The 13,673-nt window shown below is 34.5% G+C and overlaps 1 long non-coding RNA gene across 2 annotated transcripts; it reads right to left on the bottom strand.

Moving 5' to 3' along the window:
- Window positions 1-282: 282 nt before the first annotated feature.
- LOC139899432 (uncharacterized) lies at window positions 283-3,596 on the bottom strand. 2 transcript variants are annotated; one of them, XR_011777495.1, is made up of 7 exons: window positions 3,461-3,573; window positions 2,567-2,645; window positions 1,705-2,264; window positions 973-1,088; window positions 827-892; window positions 509-543; window positions 283-407 (listed from the first exon to the last, which is right to left on the bottom strand). It is a non-coding gene; the product is annotated as an uncharacterized lncRNA (long non-coding RNA). The 2 variants fall into 2 exon arrangements; XR_011777494.1 differs by lacking the exon at window positions 2,567-2,645 and having other exon boundaries at window positions 3,461-3,596.
- Window positions 3,597-13,673: the final 10,077 nt, after the last annotated feature.

Below are 13,673 nucleotides of genomic sequence, written 5' to 3'. Positions count from 1 at the left end.
GCAAACAGTGTTGATTTTTTAAATTATATATGAAATAGCGATGTTATATAACGATATTATATGTGCCTTCTAGCCATATATCTTGTAGTGACAGATGGTGCCTCAAAAAACGTCTACTTTCACCAACAACACTAAAAGTATGCTCAACAAACCTATTTTTCTTTGCATCTTTGAACTTGACATTTTATATGTGCAAATTAAAAGAGCAATATAGCTAATATGCAGGTATTATAATCACACAACTAAAGATATCAAATATGCATATCTTAATATATGTAAGGATGACAAAATTCTCAGCCCAGTTAGCAAATGAAGCAGGATTTACAATTAAACAAAATAAAGAAAGATAATGTTGATACAGAGGCTACTTACTTACAGCGAGTACCGAATTCGACAGGAAACGAAACCTGAATTGCAAATGGAAAAAAAAAACAAACATAAACAAAAGTACATTGACAACATAATATGTGACTATTTAAAAAAAACAATAGTAGAACATCAATAATACCTTGAGAAAGAACCAAAAGCAAAGTCAGCTACAACCTAAACAGGAAGGAAAAATAATTTCCATCAGCAAAGGAACATGATGTTGTTTGATTGATAACAGCAGTAATAAAAAAAATAAGACATTGATTTAGATCTCATTTAAACATTCAACATTATATGCAGACAAAATCATGCGTTAAACATCTACCGAATCTTCCAAAACGCTATAATGAATATGTTAAGTAAATAATATATTTACCAAAATTATAAACAATTAACGGATGTAATAATCACAATTTGAAACAATACACAATAAAAAAAACTAAAATAAATAACCTACCAGGTAGACGAAATTGAAGATTAAACGGAATGAGGAAGATGAAAAAAAACCCGGCGCTATAAACCTCTGGAACAAATAAGTGGAGCAAATAAGTGAAAAGAAGTAAAAAAAAAAATGGAAAATAAACTATAAACCTCTGGGCTCACATTGAAGATCCTAACAGTCTTGAATTGGGTTGAGGGTCGCAGACTCATAGGATTCAGAATACAAAAAGCATACCGATGCCGATGTTTATAAACTTACAGTTTTGTCCTTTGTAGCCCTAACAATGGCGTTAGACATGAAAAAATAGATATGAAGAAGAAACCAAAATCATATATAGTCTAAACGTATCACATGTAAATTCGAAAAAAGATATTGTCTCATACAAACTATGGTAATATATTTCTTTTTAAATCTATCTATACAAACAAAACAGGACAAAAAGTGTAGCTTTATTCAAAAAACATGTTTATTGCAGGACAAAAAGTGTAGCTTTATTCAAAAAACATGTTTATTGTAACATGTTAATCAGGTCATTTTAACTTATTCTACCAACCCTTTTTCATCATAGATGTCTAACGGACATATGCAAAGTATACAACCGAACATGGCTCAAATTTTGAAATGCTTATACAATTTTCAATTTATTTATAGGGGTAATAACGGACAAAAAGTTCAAATTATAATTAGTTAGTTCACTAAACATAGACCTTAAAAAAAATAATTTATATGTATTGAAAAATTTAATGTAATGGCTCATCTTTTTGTATCGAACTGAAACTTCTAAATTATTGGGATGACTATGACTATGTTTTTCGAGGCTAATGAATTTGGGCTCAAATCACTCATTTTGACACCTATAGATTTACAAAGCTATAGAAAGATGGAAAGCAGACCTGGGTGTCATAGCCTTGTGGTAACTATGAGATGAAGCAATGAGCATTTGATGCCTTTGCGGATTCAATCACTTGTTCGATCTTTGCCACAACGCAATAATGGTCGATTTACCGGACCAACTCCCACCCACCAACGCCACAGTCATTCCGACCGGAACTTTTAGGTTAAAATCTTTGAATATTATGGACTCTCGCCTTGATGGGTAAGCGAAATTTACATTTTTAAATTCGACGTCGCCTGATACTTCTTGTAATATCTCCCTATCCATGTTGTCCTAATCAATTTCTGGGACCCGCTTGATCACTTCTCATATGCGTTGGCTAGCAGCCATCGCGTAGGAAAAGTACTTGATGTTTGACACTACCAGAGCTATTTTATTAGCGTCATGGGACGACATCCATGCCTTAACCAAGCAAATCAGGTTGCGAAGTGACTAACCTTCTATTTGGCTTCTTGGCAATTGGTGAGCAACATTTTTTGTGATCGAGCTTATGTGGAAACAACTTCATTTAGACCATAGAGCCATTAAAGTTTCCAGTTTTTGGTTTTAGATAATTACCTAGAAATAAGACATTTAATAGGTAACCATGTAATACAAACATCCCATCAAATGAAGATTAATCAGCAAACATAACATCAAGAAGTGTAGGATTTATCACCAACATATGTGATTCGTTGCAAATCACATAACAAATTTAAAAATTAGTCACACACCCTTTAATAACAATTCAGTAAGGTGTAAATATATAACATTCTTAAATTAGTTCTAAATTGTTTTCTAACCCTTACTTTTTTCAGGTGTAAATAAATAACAACAAATGTAATTAAGGCTAAGAGAGCAGTCAAAACTAATAAAAATACCTATATTCAAATCGCTATTCTTGTAAACTGATCTCATTGGCTATGATTGGTTATATTTCTTCAACCAATAATGAAAAACCTGTAGTCAAATAACCCTACAACATATTATTTTAAATATTACTGTTGCTGTTAGCAGCCCAACAGCATCTGCAGCAGCTGTAGACGCCCATTTTAACACACGTTTAATACCTAATTCGACTCGACAAACCTAAACATATGATATGCCGTTTGAAAGCTTTTCGGGAATACTATATGTCCCAATTATTAGTTCTCATCCAAATTTAAAAAAAATTCAACTTAGGAAGACCCGAGAGGCATTTTATAAACTTTTACCCAAAATGACATCAATTTTAGCTAGCGACCTAAATTGTTTTCCAATGTACCCGAGTGACATCTCTAAAATGACTTCATAATCCTTTTGGTAACTTCAAACTTTAAAACTAATGCAAGCGGGTCGAAATGGACAATAATGACCCATATGGATCATAATTTCCCACCTTAATCAATATATGTTCAAGACTCATTTCAAAATATCATTACCAGCAATTACACTTACTTTGATATAATTAACATGTATAAATCATAAAATGCTCAATTTGACACCATATGACCAAAGCAGGTCAAAGGGTTAAAATGACCACTAATGACAGACACATTACATACTTCTATCCCATCAAGTGAGTAATTGACCCACAATAAATCAATCCAACTTATAAAATCAATGACTCAACCAATTTCAACTTTTACCGACAGGTCTATTTTGACCTAATAACCAACGTTGACCGAATAATTGAACGAATATGGATAATTGGAATGAACATATTACAATACAATGAACAACATCATGAACAAACAAAATAATGATTCAAACACGTAACCTAACAATAAGTATACCTTAGCATGCTCTGGCCCGTGGATACTTTTTCCAGCCATAAAGAACCCCGAATTAAGGTGATAAACGCTTGCATCATTGTAGCAGCAACAAAAACTGTATCCAAGGATATAACTATTGCAACCTTGCAACAAAGTGAAGTTGAATAAATTTGTAACATATAAGCCAAAATCAAAGACAAACAAACCAAAATCAAAGATCCAATACTGATAATAAGGATAACTGAACGAAATCATTAAATAATGAAGAATCACTGGAAATTAACAGACATCTAGGTTTTAAAAAATTAACCCTAGAAATTCCATTCACATTATTAAAGAAAATAAAAACCAAAATTAACATATGATGATATGCAGGCTTTTGTTGTTAACGGCTTAACCAACAAATACGAAAATCAAAAATCAATTATTACATAAGAATAAGCGTATTTAAGGTATAATCAGATGTAAATGATGCAAAGGAATAAGTACATACCTGAGTTAATATTCATTTGCTCATGTAGTTAGATATTTTAACATGGTCCTCCCAAAAAATATGTCCTTAATATCAAATTCTATAATTTTAGGGACTAGACATGGTAAATTTAAGTATTGGCTCCACCAACCTCGCTAGCATACTACATACGATTTTGATTAAATTATTATGGCCCTCTCATTGTTGACGTTGAAGCTCCGTCGCTGATTATCTCTTCCTTTTTTTTAATTATTTTTTGCCGAAAAAAATAACATTAATAATTATATATTTTCATAATTTTTATCATTTTTCTTTTAATTGTTTTTAATTTTTCTAAATTTATATAAATATAATTTTTAAGGTTTATTATTCATTTTATAAATAATTAAATTAATTACACTATACTTTTATATTTTATAAAAGTACCACATTTTTTTACTTAGTTTTTATTGTCAAGCGTTCATTATCAGTTACTATCTACATTCATTTCGTTCATATATATACATATATACATATATATATATATATATATATATATATATATATATATATATATACATATATACATATATATATATATATATATAACTTATAAGTTTATTTAATATTAGGGTTAAGGTTTATATTATTAATTAATATTTAGGGTTAGGGTTTTTAGGTTATTAATTACGAGCATTTATTTATATCTGGATAACAACCTTAATGATAATATACAGAACAAGACAACGAAACCCTAAGGGCAATTTAGTAAATTCAGAATGAGAGAGTGAGGGTTGTTATATAAGCACAGACGAATAGTTAGTTAATTTTGTCTACAAAAATGTTATGATTAAAATTTCTGATTGTACAAGATACATTTGTTCAACACTGCACTACAGCTCCCATTTGGATTATTAGTTGTGTTTTGTAGACTTATTATTGTAATTAGTTTGAATGTGATTTATATTGTAATGGGTTTAAAGGTTAAAAATAGAAGGGAAAGCGGATGGCAAGAACTGCAATTTTTATTGTTGTGTTTTTCAGATGAAATTGATGTCATGTATAAGACCAACGCCATGCATTTATTAAACTATAAGGACCACCGATATAAATAAATAAAAAAGAACTATCAAAATAATTTTGGGTAAACCACATACACCACGTATATAATTTACTACTGTAGTAAAGATCTTCGTTCAAAAATACGCTCTGATCCAAGGGAAATGTATCCCCCGGAACCGCTATATTTTTTATTTACTCCGCCTAGATCCACATACTCCCGTCGTTCATAACCGTTCCTTCAATTAAATGCACCGTTTCCATTTTCTTAGATATTAAACTCCTTCACCTACCTCAATGTTGCACCTTATATCCCCCAAATCTATTTAATGTCCCAATTTCATTATCTTTTCCATACTCTAATCGGAACTCTATTGGTGGCCTTCCGGTGGCTGAAACACATACTCTGTTCAGCGATTTCCTCACATGTTATTTGCATTCAGACTCCAGTTACCAACTTTTGCAATTCTAGGTTTTAATAGTGCACTGGGTACGGTGTTCCCCCTGTTACGGGTCACCTTGACTTCTGCTCTACTGGAGGTTCGTTTGATAACCCATGTAATATTGTGTTTGTTGGTCGTGTGGACATATCGGTTAATCGATACATGATTGAATTGGTGTTTGGAAAAATCAGAACTTTATCCGATGTTAACTTTTTGCCCGAAAATTGATATGTGTTCGTCTCTATGTAGCTTCTGATGCTCCGGAGGCTATCTCAGTATTAAATGGCTCCCCAAATTTTGGCAAACTCATACATGTTGGTAAGCCAAAACGCAATTATGTTAACTATTTTGTTCACACAAATTATGTTGTGAACCAAGTTTTAATGTGCTCAATTTCGCCCAATACTTTAACTGTTAGCAAGAGTGATCAATCGATTCCGATTGTGGAGTCAATGTTGTTAGTGGACATGCATGTGTATAGATTTTAATGGTTCATAATGTTTATGTTGAGATCATTAGAAAGATTGACTCTTTTGCTCGTGTGCCGATTTTTGGTGACATGTATTGATATGGGAAAGTTTTATCATATATTTCAGATGATTTCGTTATGATCCGTACTCTTTCGGAGGTAGCCAGTTCTTTATTTAAATTTGCGTGGATTGAGATTTCAGGTTTTTCGATTAATTGTGTCAAATGAAAGTGCTTTTGAAGTAACCAAATAATTCGCCGATGTGATTATTGTGGCTAATTCTTTTTTGTCTTCTGGGAATATTGGATTCACTTTCGTGTTTATTTTATCAAAAAAGTACTAAACACATCCATGGTTCGGTTGATGTTGATATAAAGTTAAAGATGGTTTAAAGTGTAATGTTTAGGTGTCTAAAATCTATAATCATTCTAGCATCATTTGCTTCCTTTTTCACACCCTCAATGTTAAGCTTCTTGAATCCACAAACCGGTTTGTGGTTTCGAATAGGGCTATGGCTCATGTTTTCGTTGATCGCGATCAGGGTGAGGTTAAAGCGCATAACTTTTACTCAGCTCAGTTGGCTAATGCTATTGATAAGGTTAATCATGCGAAGATTGCGTTTGTTGTTGCGGGTGGTACCGAGTATGGAGTAGTTATCGAGTCTGGAGATCAAAGGTGTAGCTACGTTTTTTGGTGCAGTTCAACATACTGATAGATATGATAGGAAGTATTCGGTTGCAGGTTTTAATCTCGTTAAGAATGGGCCGGCTGAAAATGCCGTTGACAATGGAGGGTCGTTAATGGGCTTAATAATGGGCCATTTTTGAAAGTTGGTAACATGCCATTATGTGTAGAAGTTAGGGAACCCATTGTTAATTTTGAGGACATAAAGCTATAAATGTCGTCAAAGATGAGGGTCAAACAAGAGATTGGTTCGGATGTTTATTTAGGTAATAATCTCGGTGACGACGATGTTTAGAAACTGGTGCAGTTTGGTCAGGGAGGTACGCATTATTGTGAGTGTGTTGACCCGAAGTGTGACAGTTTTTGCACGAAATGGTATACATTAAATGGTCATTCGAAGAAACCGCAAGAGGAAACTATTGCTAAATCAACACTTAGGTAGAAGATGAAAAAGGATGAGATTGTATCGTGTTAATTTAATTTACACGATAAAATAACGATATCGAATTCAGTGATGCGGTTCAACAGATTTTATTAATGATCAAGTCGGGGTGTTTGGAGAGAGTTCTTCGGACGGGGGGGTTAGATTCGGGGTGCAAACCCTTTACGAAAGATTTTTTTCCAATATTTAGAAGATCGTGGAGTCATTGCTACTTCCGAAGCTATTCTAGTCGGGGACAGATCCTCTAATATTTTGACATACAAGATTGTTAACTGGAATGGAAAAAGAATTGACCGGGAAACAAATGACGAAAAGACGAAGAAGGTGGTCCCCTAAAGAGAGTTGTCGGTTGTTTTGTTTCGTTGCTACATTTTATGGATTGTTTCTTAGTTAGTAGTTGTTTGTTAAGGCTGTACTGAAATGTCCCGTTCATATTGATTATAAACGTTCCATATTAATTGATTTTGTTGCGAGGTTTTGACCTCTATATGAGATGTTTTTCAAAGACTGCATTCATTTTTAAAACAAACCATAACCTTTATTTTATCGACAAGGTTAACAAGACACCACTTAGATTATCCAGAAATGATAATCTAACAAATATCACACTTACACACTTCCAATACATATTGGTTTACAAATATTAATATGTTACAACAAAATAAATCTCGAATACAGTTTTAAACAATATTATACAAGCATGCTGACACCAAATCTTGTCCATATGTAACAACCCAACATTGATTTACCAAAAACACGACACAAAAAAAAAATCTGTGACTGCCCATCTGGACGGCGTCCAGAAATCGGGACGGCGTCCAGCTTTTACAACTGGGACAGCGTCCAAGGATTTGGGACGGCGTCCCAATGAACTAAAAAGTACTGATCAGTTTTTTATTCACACGCGAGTGGAAACCCGCTTCCCGACACTTTTAAACGTAACCAATTTCACAATATGTGATATTAAGTAAAACTAAGATATTTCCACCATAAAAACAAGTTTTACAACACCGAGCCCACAATGACCCGTTTTACAAATAATGTAGCGATTTCAACCCATTTATCTCTTTAGACGGATTAGGACTCTATAACCCAACCCAATACCAAGAGCATAATCTCGGGGACTACCAAATCCCCAATCCACGTCCATATAACCAAAAGCTACCCCTTCGAGCCCAAGCGCTCCTATGCCTCTAGTCTAACAACTAGCTAGCTTCATAACAAAATACCTGTAAAAAGGTAAACAACGAGAGGGGTAAGCATAAAGCTTAGTGAATGCAATAATTATACACATACATATATAATATACCTACTTGCAAACACTTACACACATACCGCATACATGCTAGCAACACGATTAGCTTATCATCACAATTACAAGCTATAACCTCCAATAATCAAGCTAGCATAACAAAAGCATATATAATATGAACAAATATAATATGCTTACGCTACAACACAAATAACCATGGTCGACCAATAGTATAAGGGAACGGCGCTCGCGAAAACGCCATCGGTGTTCATAACATCCGTTAGGGCACTTAACACCTCGCACCACTAACCCCTAGGGTGGCACCTTAACACCTCGGCACATCACCCCGAGTGGCATCTTAACACCTCGATGCAACACTCATTATTTTACGGAGTGGTGTCTTAACACCTCGACACTACACTCCTAGGTGGCATCTTAACACCTCGATGCTACACCCGAGTGGCATCTTAACACCTCGATGCTACACTCTTCACGTGAAACGTGGTGTCTTAACACCTCGACACTACACCTTTCACGCTACAACAAATAGATACATTATATACATACGCATATAATTATTCCACTCACCTCGAATTGCCCGCACAAGTCATAAACGTAAATCGCCTCCAAAAGCAACCGAGCAAACCTTTTACCTATAATACGTATATAGATATACAAACAATCAACATACATTCTCTACGAGAGAATTCGACTTCAACACCCTTAACCAAGGGTTTACACCTATCACCACAAACCGTCCATTTAGACACATAAAGTGGACTTCACCAATTACCACTACGGGTGGTAATTCCGACCCATCCAACAAGTACAATTTAACCAAATTTATATTTGACACCATTTAAACTAATCTAGGTCTTAACCAAAATTGCTTATCATCCAATTAATCCAAAATTAAAGTCATTACCAAATTTGACCCATCTAAGTCAACCTATTTTGACATAAGTCCCAAAAACATCTTTAATCACTAACGGCTAGTGACTAACTTTCCAAAATACCATTTAACACTTGAATCAAACATTTATATACTTGGTTCATCAAATCTTGACCCATAACTTAGTTTGACACCGAATCAAGCTTACTTGACCCAAAATACCCATTCGACCTAGATTAGGGTTTACACCCAAAAATCAAGTCAACACAAGTGTTCTAAGGTTTAACTAACACATGCAAGGTCCAAACTAACAATTCCATCAATTGAAACCCTAAGTCACCAATTCGGGCTTACATACATGAATCTTCCCCAAAAAGCCCCAAACTTCACAATAAATGGGTTATAACTCTAACTAGCACAAACTTTAACTCAAACAATAATCTTAACAAAGAAATTCGGATTTAGAGCTTACCAACACTACCACCACGTAGCCGTGAACGAGGTGAACAACTTTAACTCTTGAGACCGGACCCGAATCACACTTCTTCTTCTCCAAATCCCCAACTCTCTCTCGCTAGAACCTCTCTCTCTCACTAGGGTTTGATGAGAGTGTTTGAGAAGGTGAAATGGGGATAAGAATGAGAGTGGATCAGTTTTAATGGCTCAAAACCGACCCCCAAGTGAAAAGACTCAAATACCCTCTTTTAAAACCTTTAAAATACAGCTGCTGGCCTGTCAGGCCTTCTGGACGGCGTCCAAAAAGCTTGGACGGCGTCCTAACCTTCATTGTTGGACGGCGTCCTAAAGTCTGGACGGAGTCCCAATGAACTGAGTCTGAAACTGAACTTGTTTTGGTCGTAACTTTCAAACCGTAACTCCGTTTTCGACGAATCAAATATCGTTGGAAACGTAATGAGATTTACTATCCAATGGTAAGGTTTTAGAACATCAACTCCAACTTTATTTGGGATCCAAATATACGCTTACATGCCTCGTATTTTGAATGACGCTCGAAATAACGTGTAACTGAAAAACGGGTGTTACAACTCTCCCCCACTTAAATTGGATCACGTCCTCGTGATCCGCACAAACACTAGAAGTTAAGAACTTCTCCCACGAATATTTCTGCTTCCAACGCGGAGTCACACAAGTAGTAAACTCATCCGAATCCTCGCTTCGTGCACTAACGCATCATAATACCACAATATTGGGTAATCAACCCACGAGTCGAAACAACCGTAACCGTTGCTCCTACGCCGAGTATCCAAACTCATACCATACACTTCACAATCGTCCTAAGAGTAGAACAATTTGCCGACAAACATCGTCGTCACACCTCACGATTCCTACAAAACACAACAAAGCCCGTCATTCATAACATCATCTGTGAATTTTAAGATCCCACCACACGCTAATGATCACTAGCGTGCACTACCGCAATAAATGATATCTTATACACTCAACGTCCAGAATTTCCATTTAGGAAATACGAAAAATACCACATTTTCCTTCAAGTTCTCACTGCTGCAACACGCAACAAGCGTGATCCATAACTATATCGCCCTATGCGATCTTCTAAATTCACTACGCCGCGAACCAAGTCTTACATTAATCCAAATCGAGAAGGATTCATGCTTCCTTAAAATTTCGTACTCATTCGGTTCATAACCGTACTACTCGACCGATCATTCCTGAATATTCTTTAGGCCAAGAACCAAACTCCCTCCGGCTCTACACCGGATCATTCCTTCAACGAAAAAAATTTTAATAACCTCGCAATAACACTTAAGAAGCACCACTTTCCCGCCGATCGATCCACACACGACTATACGTCACTGGATTAATCCAGGACGACAATAATACACCACGAATTAGACGAAACATCAACACATCGTCATAGGGTTTCTCCTCTGAACCATACAATACGGCTTCCTAGTACTAGCATAGAAGCTATTCGTATACCAAAATCCCGTCAACGGCGAATCATCATCACAAAATTTCCGCAATTTGCCACACGACTCACAAAAATATTCACCACGCCGGGTGAACTTTCCTACCTAGACCGTCCGTTAAGGATGGTCTCAACATTTCAATGCAACTAACAGTCGCATCACTAAGGAGCACACTCTCGCAAACAAACAACATCTGCGTGTCTCGATGTGAGACAGTCAAAATCGACACTCTCCGCCTCACATTCGTCCATAAAGTGGAATAATCCACTGACAATCTTCACGATTGCGTTTCCTGACAGGGAAAATACGATATTCGCCACGATATCGAACTCGTTCTCATTCAATTATACTGTCCGGGTTTCATGACAACCCAGATTTTTCACTACGGGAGCACTCGTGATAATGCTAAAAACGAACATATATTTCATAGCATTATTCCTCAAGAAAGACAAGCTTTTAGTTGCAATTGTTCTATTTACAAGTGATATTCGTTTAAATAATAAAAGGTGAAGACAAAAGACAGATTCGACGAATTGAAGACGCAAACGACCAAAAAGCTCAAAAGTACAAAAGACAATCAAAAAGGTTCCAAATATTGATAAGAAACGTCTCGAAATCACAAGAGTACAAGATTCAAAACGCAAAGTACAAGATATTAAATTGTATGCGAGGACGTTCGAAAAACCGGAACCGGGACCAGAGTCAACTCTTAACGCTCGACGCAACGGACTAAAAATTACAAGTTAACTATATATATAAATATAATATAATATATAATTAATTATATTAATTATATATATATTATATATATATATTTAAAACCGTCGGCAGCAGGAATCTCCAAGGGTGTAAACTGAAAATACCTCTCCGCGACTCGCGGAGTTTGAAGGCCTTTTTGCCGCGAGTCGCGGAGCCACAAAAATCATTCCTGGCTATAAATCAACCCGAATTCTGATCAAAATTTTCATCATTTTTTCTTCTCATTCATACGAAGTAATATATATTTATATTTATAATTTATATTTTAATTTTAATTCTAATAATAAGGGTATGTTAGCGAATGTTGTAAGGGTGTAAGTCGAAATTCTGTCCGTGTAACGCTACGCTATTTTTAATCATTGTAAGTTATATTCAACCTTTTTATATTAATGTCTCGTAGCTAAGTTATTATTATGCTTGTTTAAAACGAAGTAATCATGATGTTGGGCTAATTACTAAAATTGGGTAATTGGGCTTTGTACCATAATTAGGGTTTGGACAAAAGAACGACACTTGTGGAAACTAGACTATGGGCTATTAATGGGCTTTATATTTGTTTAACTAAATGAAAGTTTGTTAATGTTAATATAAAGATTTACAATTGGGCGTCCCTATAAATTACCATATACACTCGATCGGACACGATGGGCGGGGTATTTATATGTACGAATAATCGTTCATTTAACCGGACACGGGAATGGATTAATAGCCACTAGAATAATTAAAACAGGGGTGAAATTACATTCAAGGGTAATTGGTGTAATTGTTAACAAAGTAGTAAAACCTTGGTTTACACGCAGTCGATAACCTGGTGTATTCATTAAACAAAGTATTAAAACCTTGTTACAATTCGAATCCCCAATTAGTTGGAATATTTATCTTCGGGTATAATAATAATTTGACAAGGACACTTGCAATTTATATTTATGACTGATGGACTGTTATGAACAAAAACCAGACGGACATATTGAATAATCCAGGACAAAGGACAATTAACCCATGGGCATAAAACTAAAATCAACACGTCAAACATCATGATTACGGAAGTTTAAATAAGCATAATTCTTTTATTTCATATTTAATTTCCTTTATTTTATATTTAATTGCACTTCTAATTATCGCACTTTTATTTATTGTTATTTTATTTAATCGCACTTTTAATTATCGTACCTTTTAATTATCGCAATTTTATTTTATCGCATTTTTATTCGCAATTTCATTATCGTTATTTACTTTACGCTTTAATTTAAGTCTTGTATTTATTTTATATTTTACATTAGGTTTTAACTGCGACTAAAGTTTTAAAATCGACAAACCGGTCATTAAATGGTAAAAACCCCCCCTTTATAATAATAATATTACTTATATATATATTTGTAATTTTAATAAAAGTAAACTAATATAGCGTTGAGCTTTGTTTAAAGATTTCCCTGTGGAACGAACCGGACTTACTAAAAACTACACTACTGTACGATTAGGTACACTGCCTATAAGTGTTGTAGCAAGGTTTAAGTATATCCATTCTATAAATAAATAAATATCTTGTGTAAAATTGTATCGTATTAAATAGTATTTTCTAATAAAATTTAATAGTATTTTATACCCCTCTGCTTTGACATCAAGTATTTTTGGCGCCGCTGCCGGGGACCATCTTAAAATCCGGAAGCGCAACGCTAATAAAAAAAAAAAAAAAAAAAAAAGATTTTTATCTACTTTTATTAAAAGTCGTTTTTGTAAAAATACGTTTTAATTATTCAAAAATATAAAAAGAAAAACAAAAATATAAGTATTTTTAGGATTTTGTTAAATATTTAAGTTTTATAAGTTTCTT

Source organism: Rutidosis leptorrhynchoides, chromosome 3, assembly GCF_046630445.1.
Source record: "Rutidosis leptorrhynchoides isolate AG116_Rl617_1_P2 chromosome 3, CSIRO_AGI_Rlap_v1, whole genome shotgun sequence".
NCBI classification, from domain to species: Eukaryota; Viridiplantae; Streptophyta; class Magnoliopsida; order Asterales; family Asteraceae; genus Rutidosis; species Rutidosis leptorrhynchoides.
The sequence above is the reverse complement of the archived record's forward strand: the minus strand, read 5'-3'. Positions and strand labels throughout refer to the sequence as shown.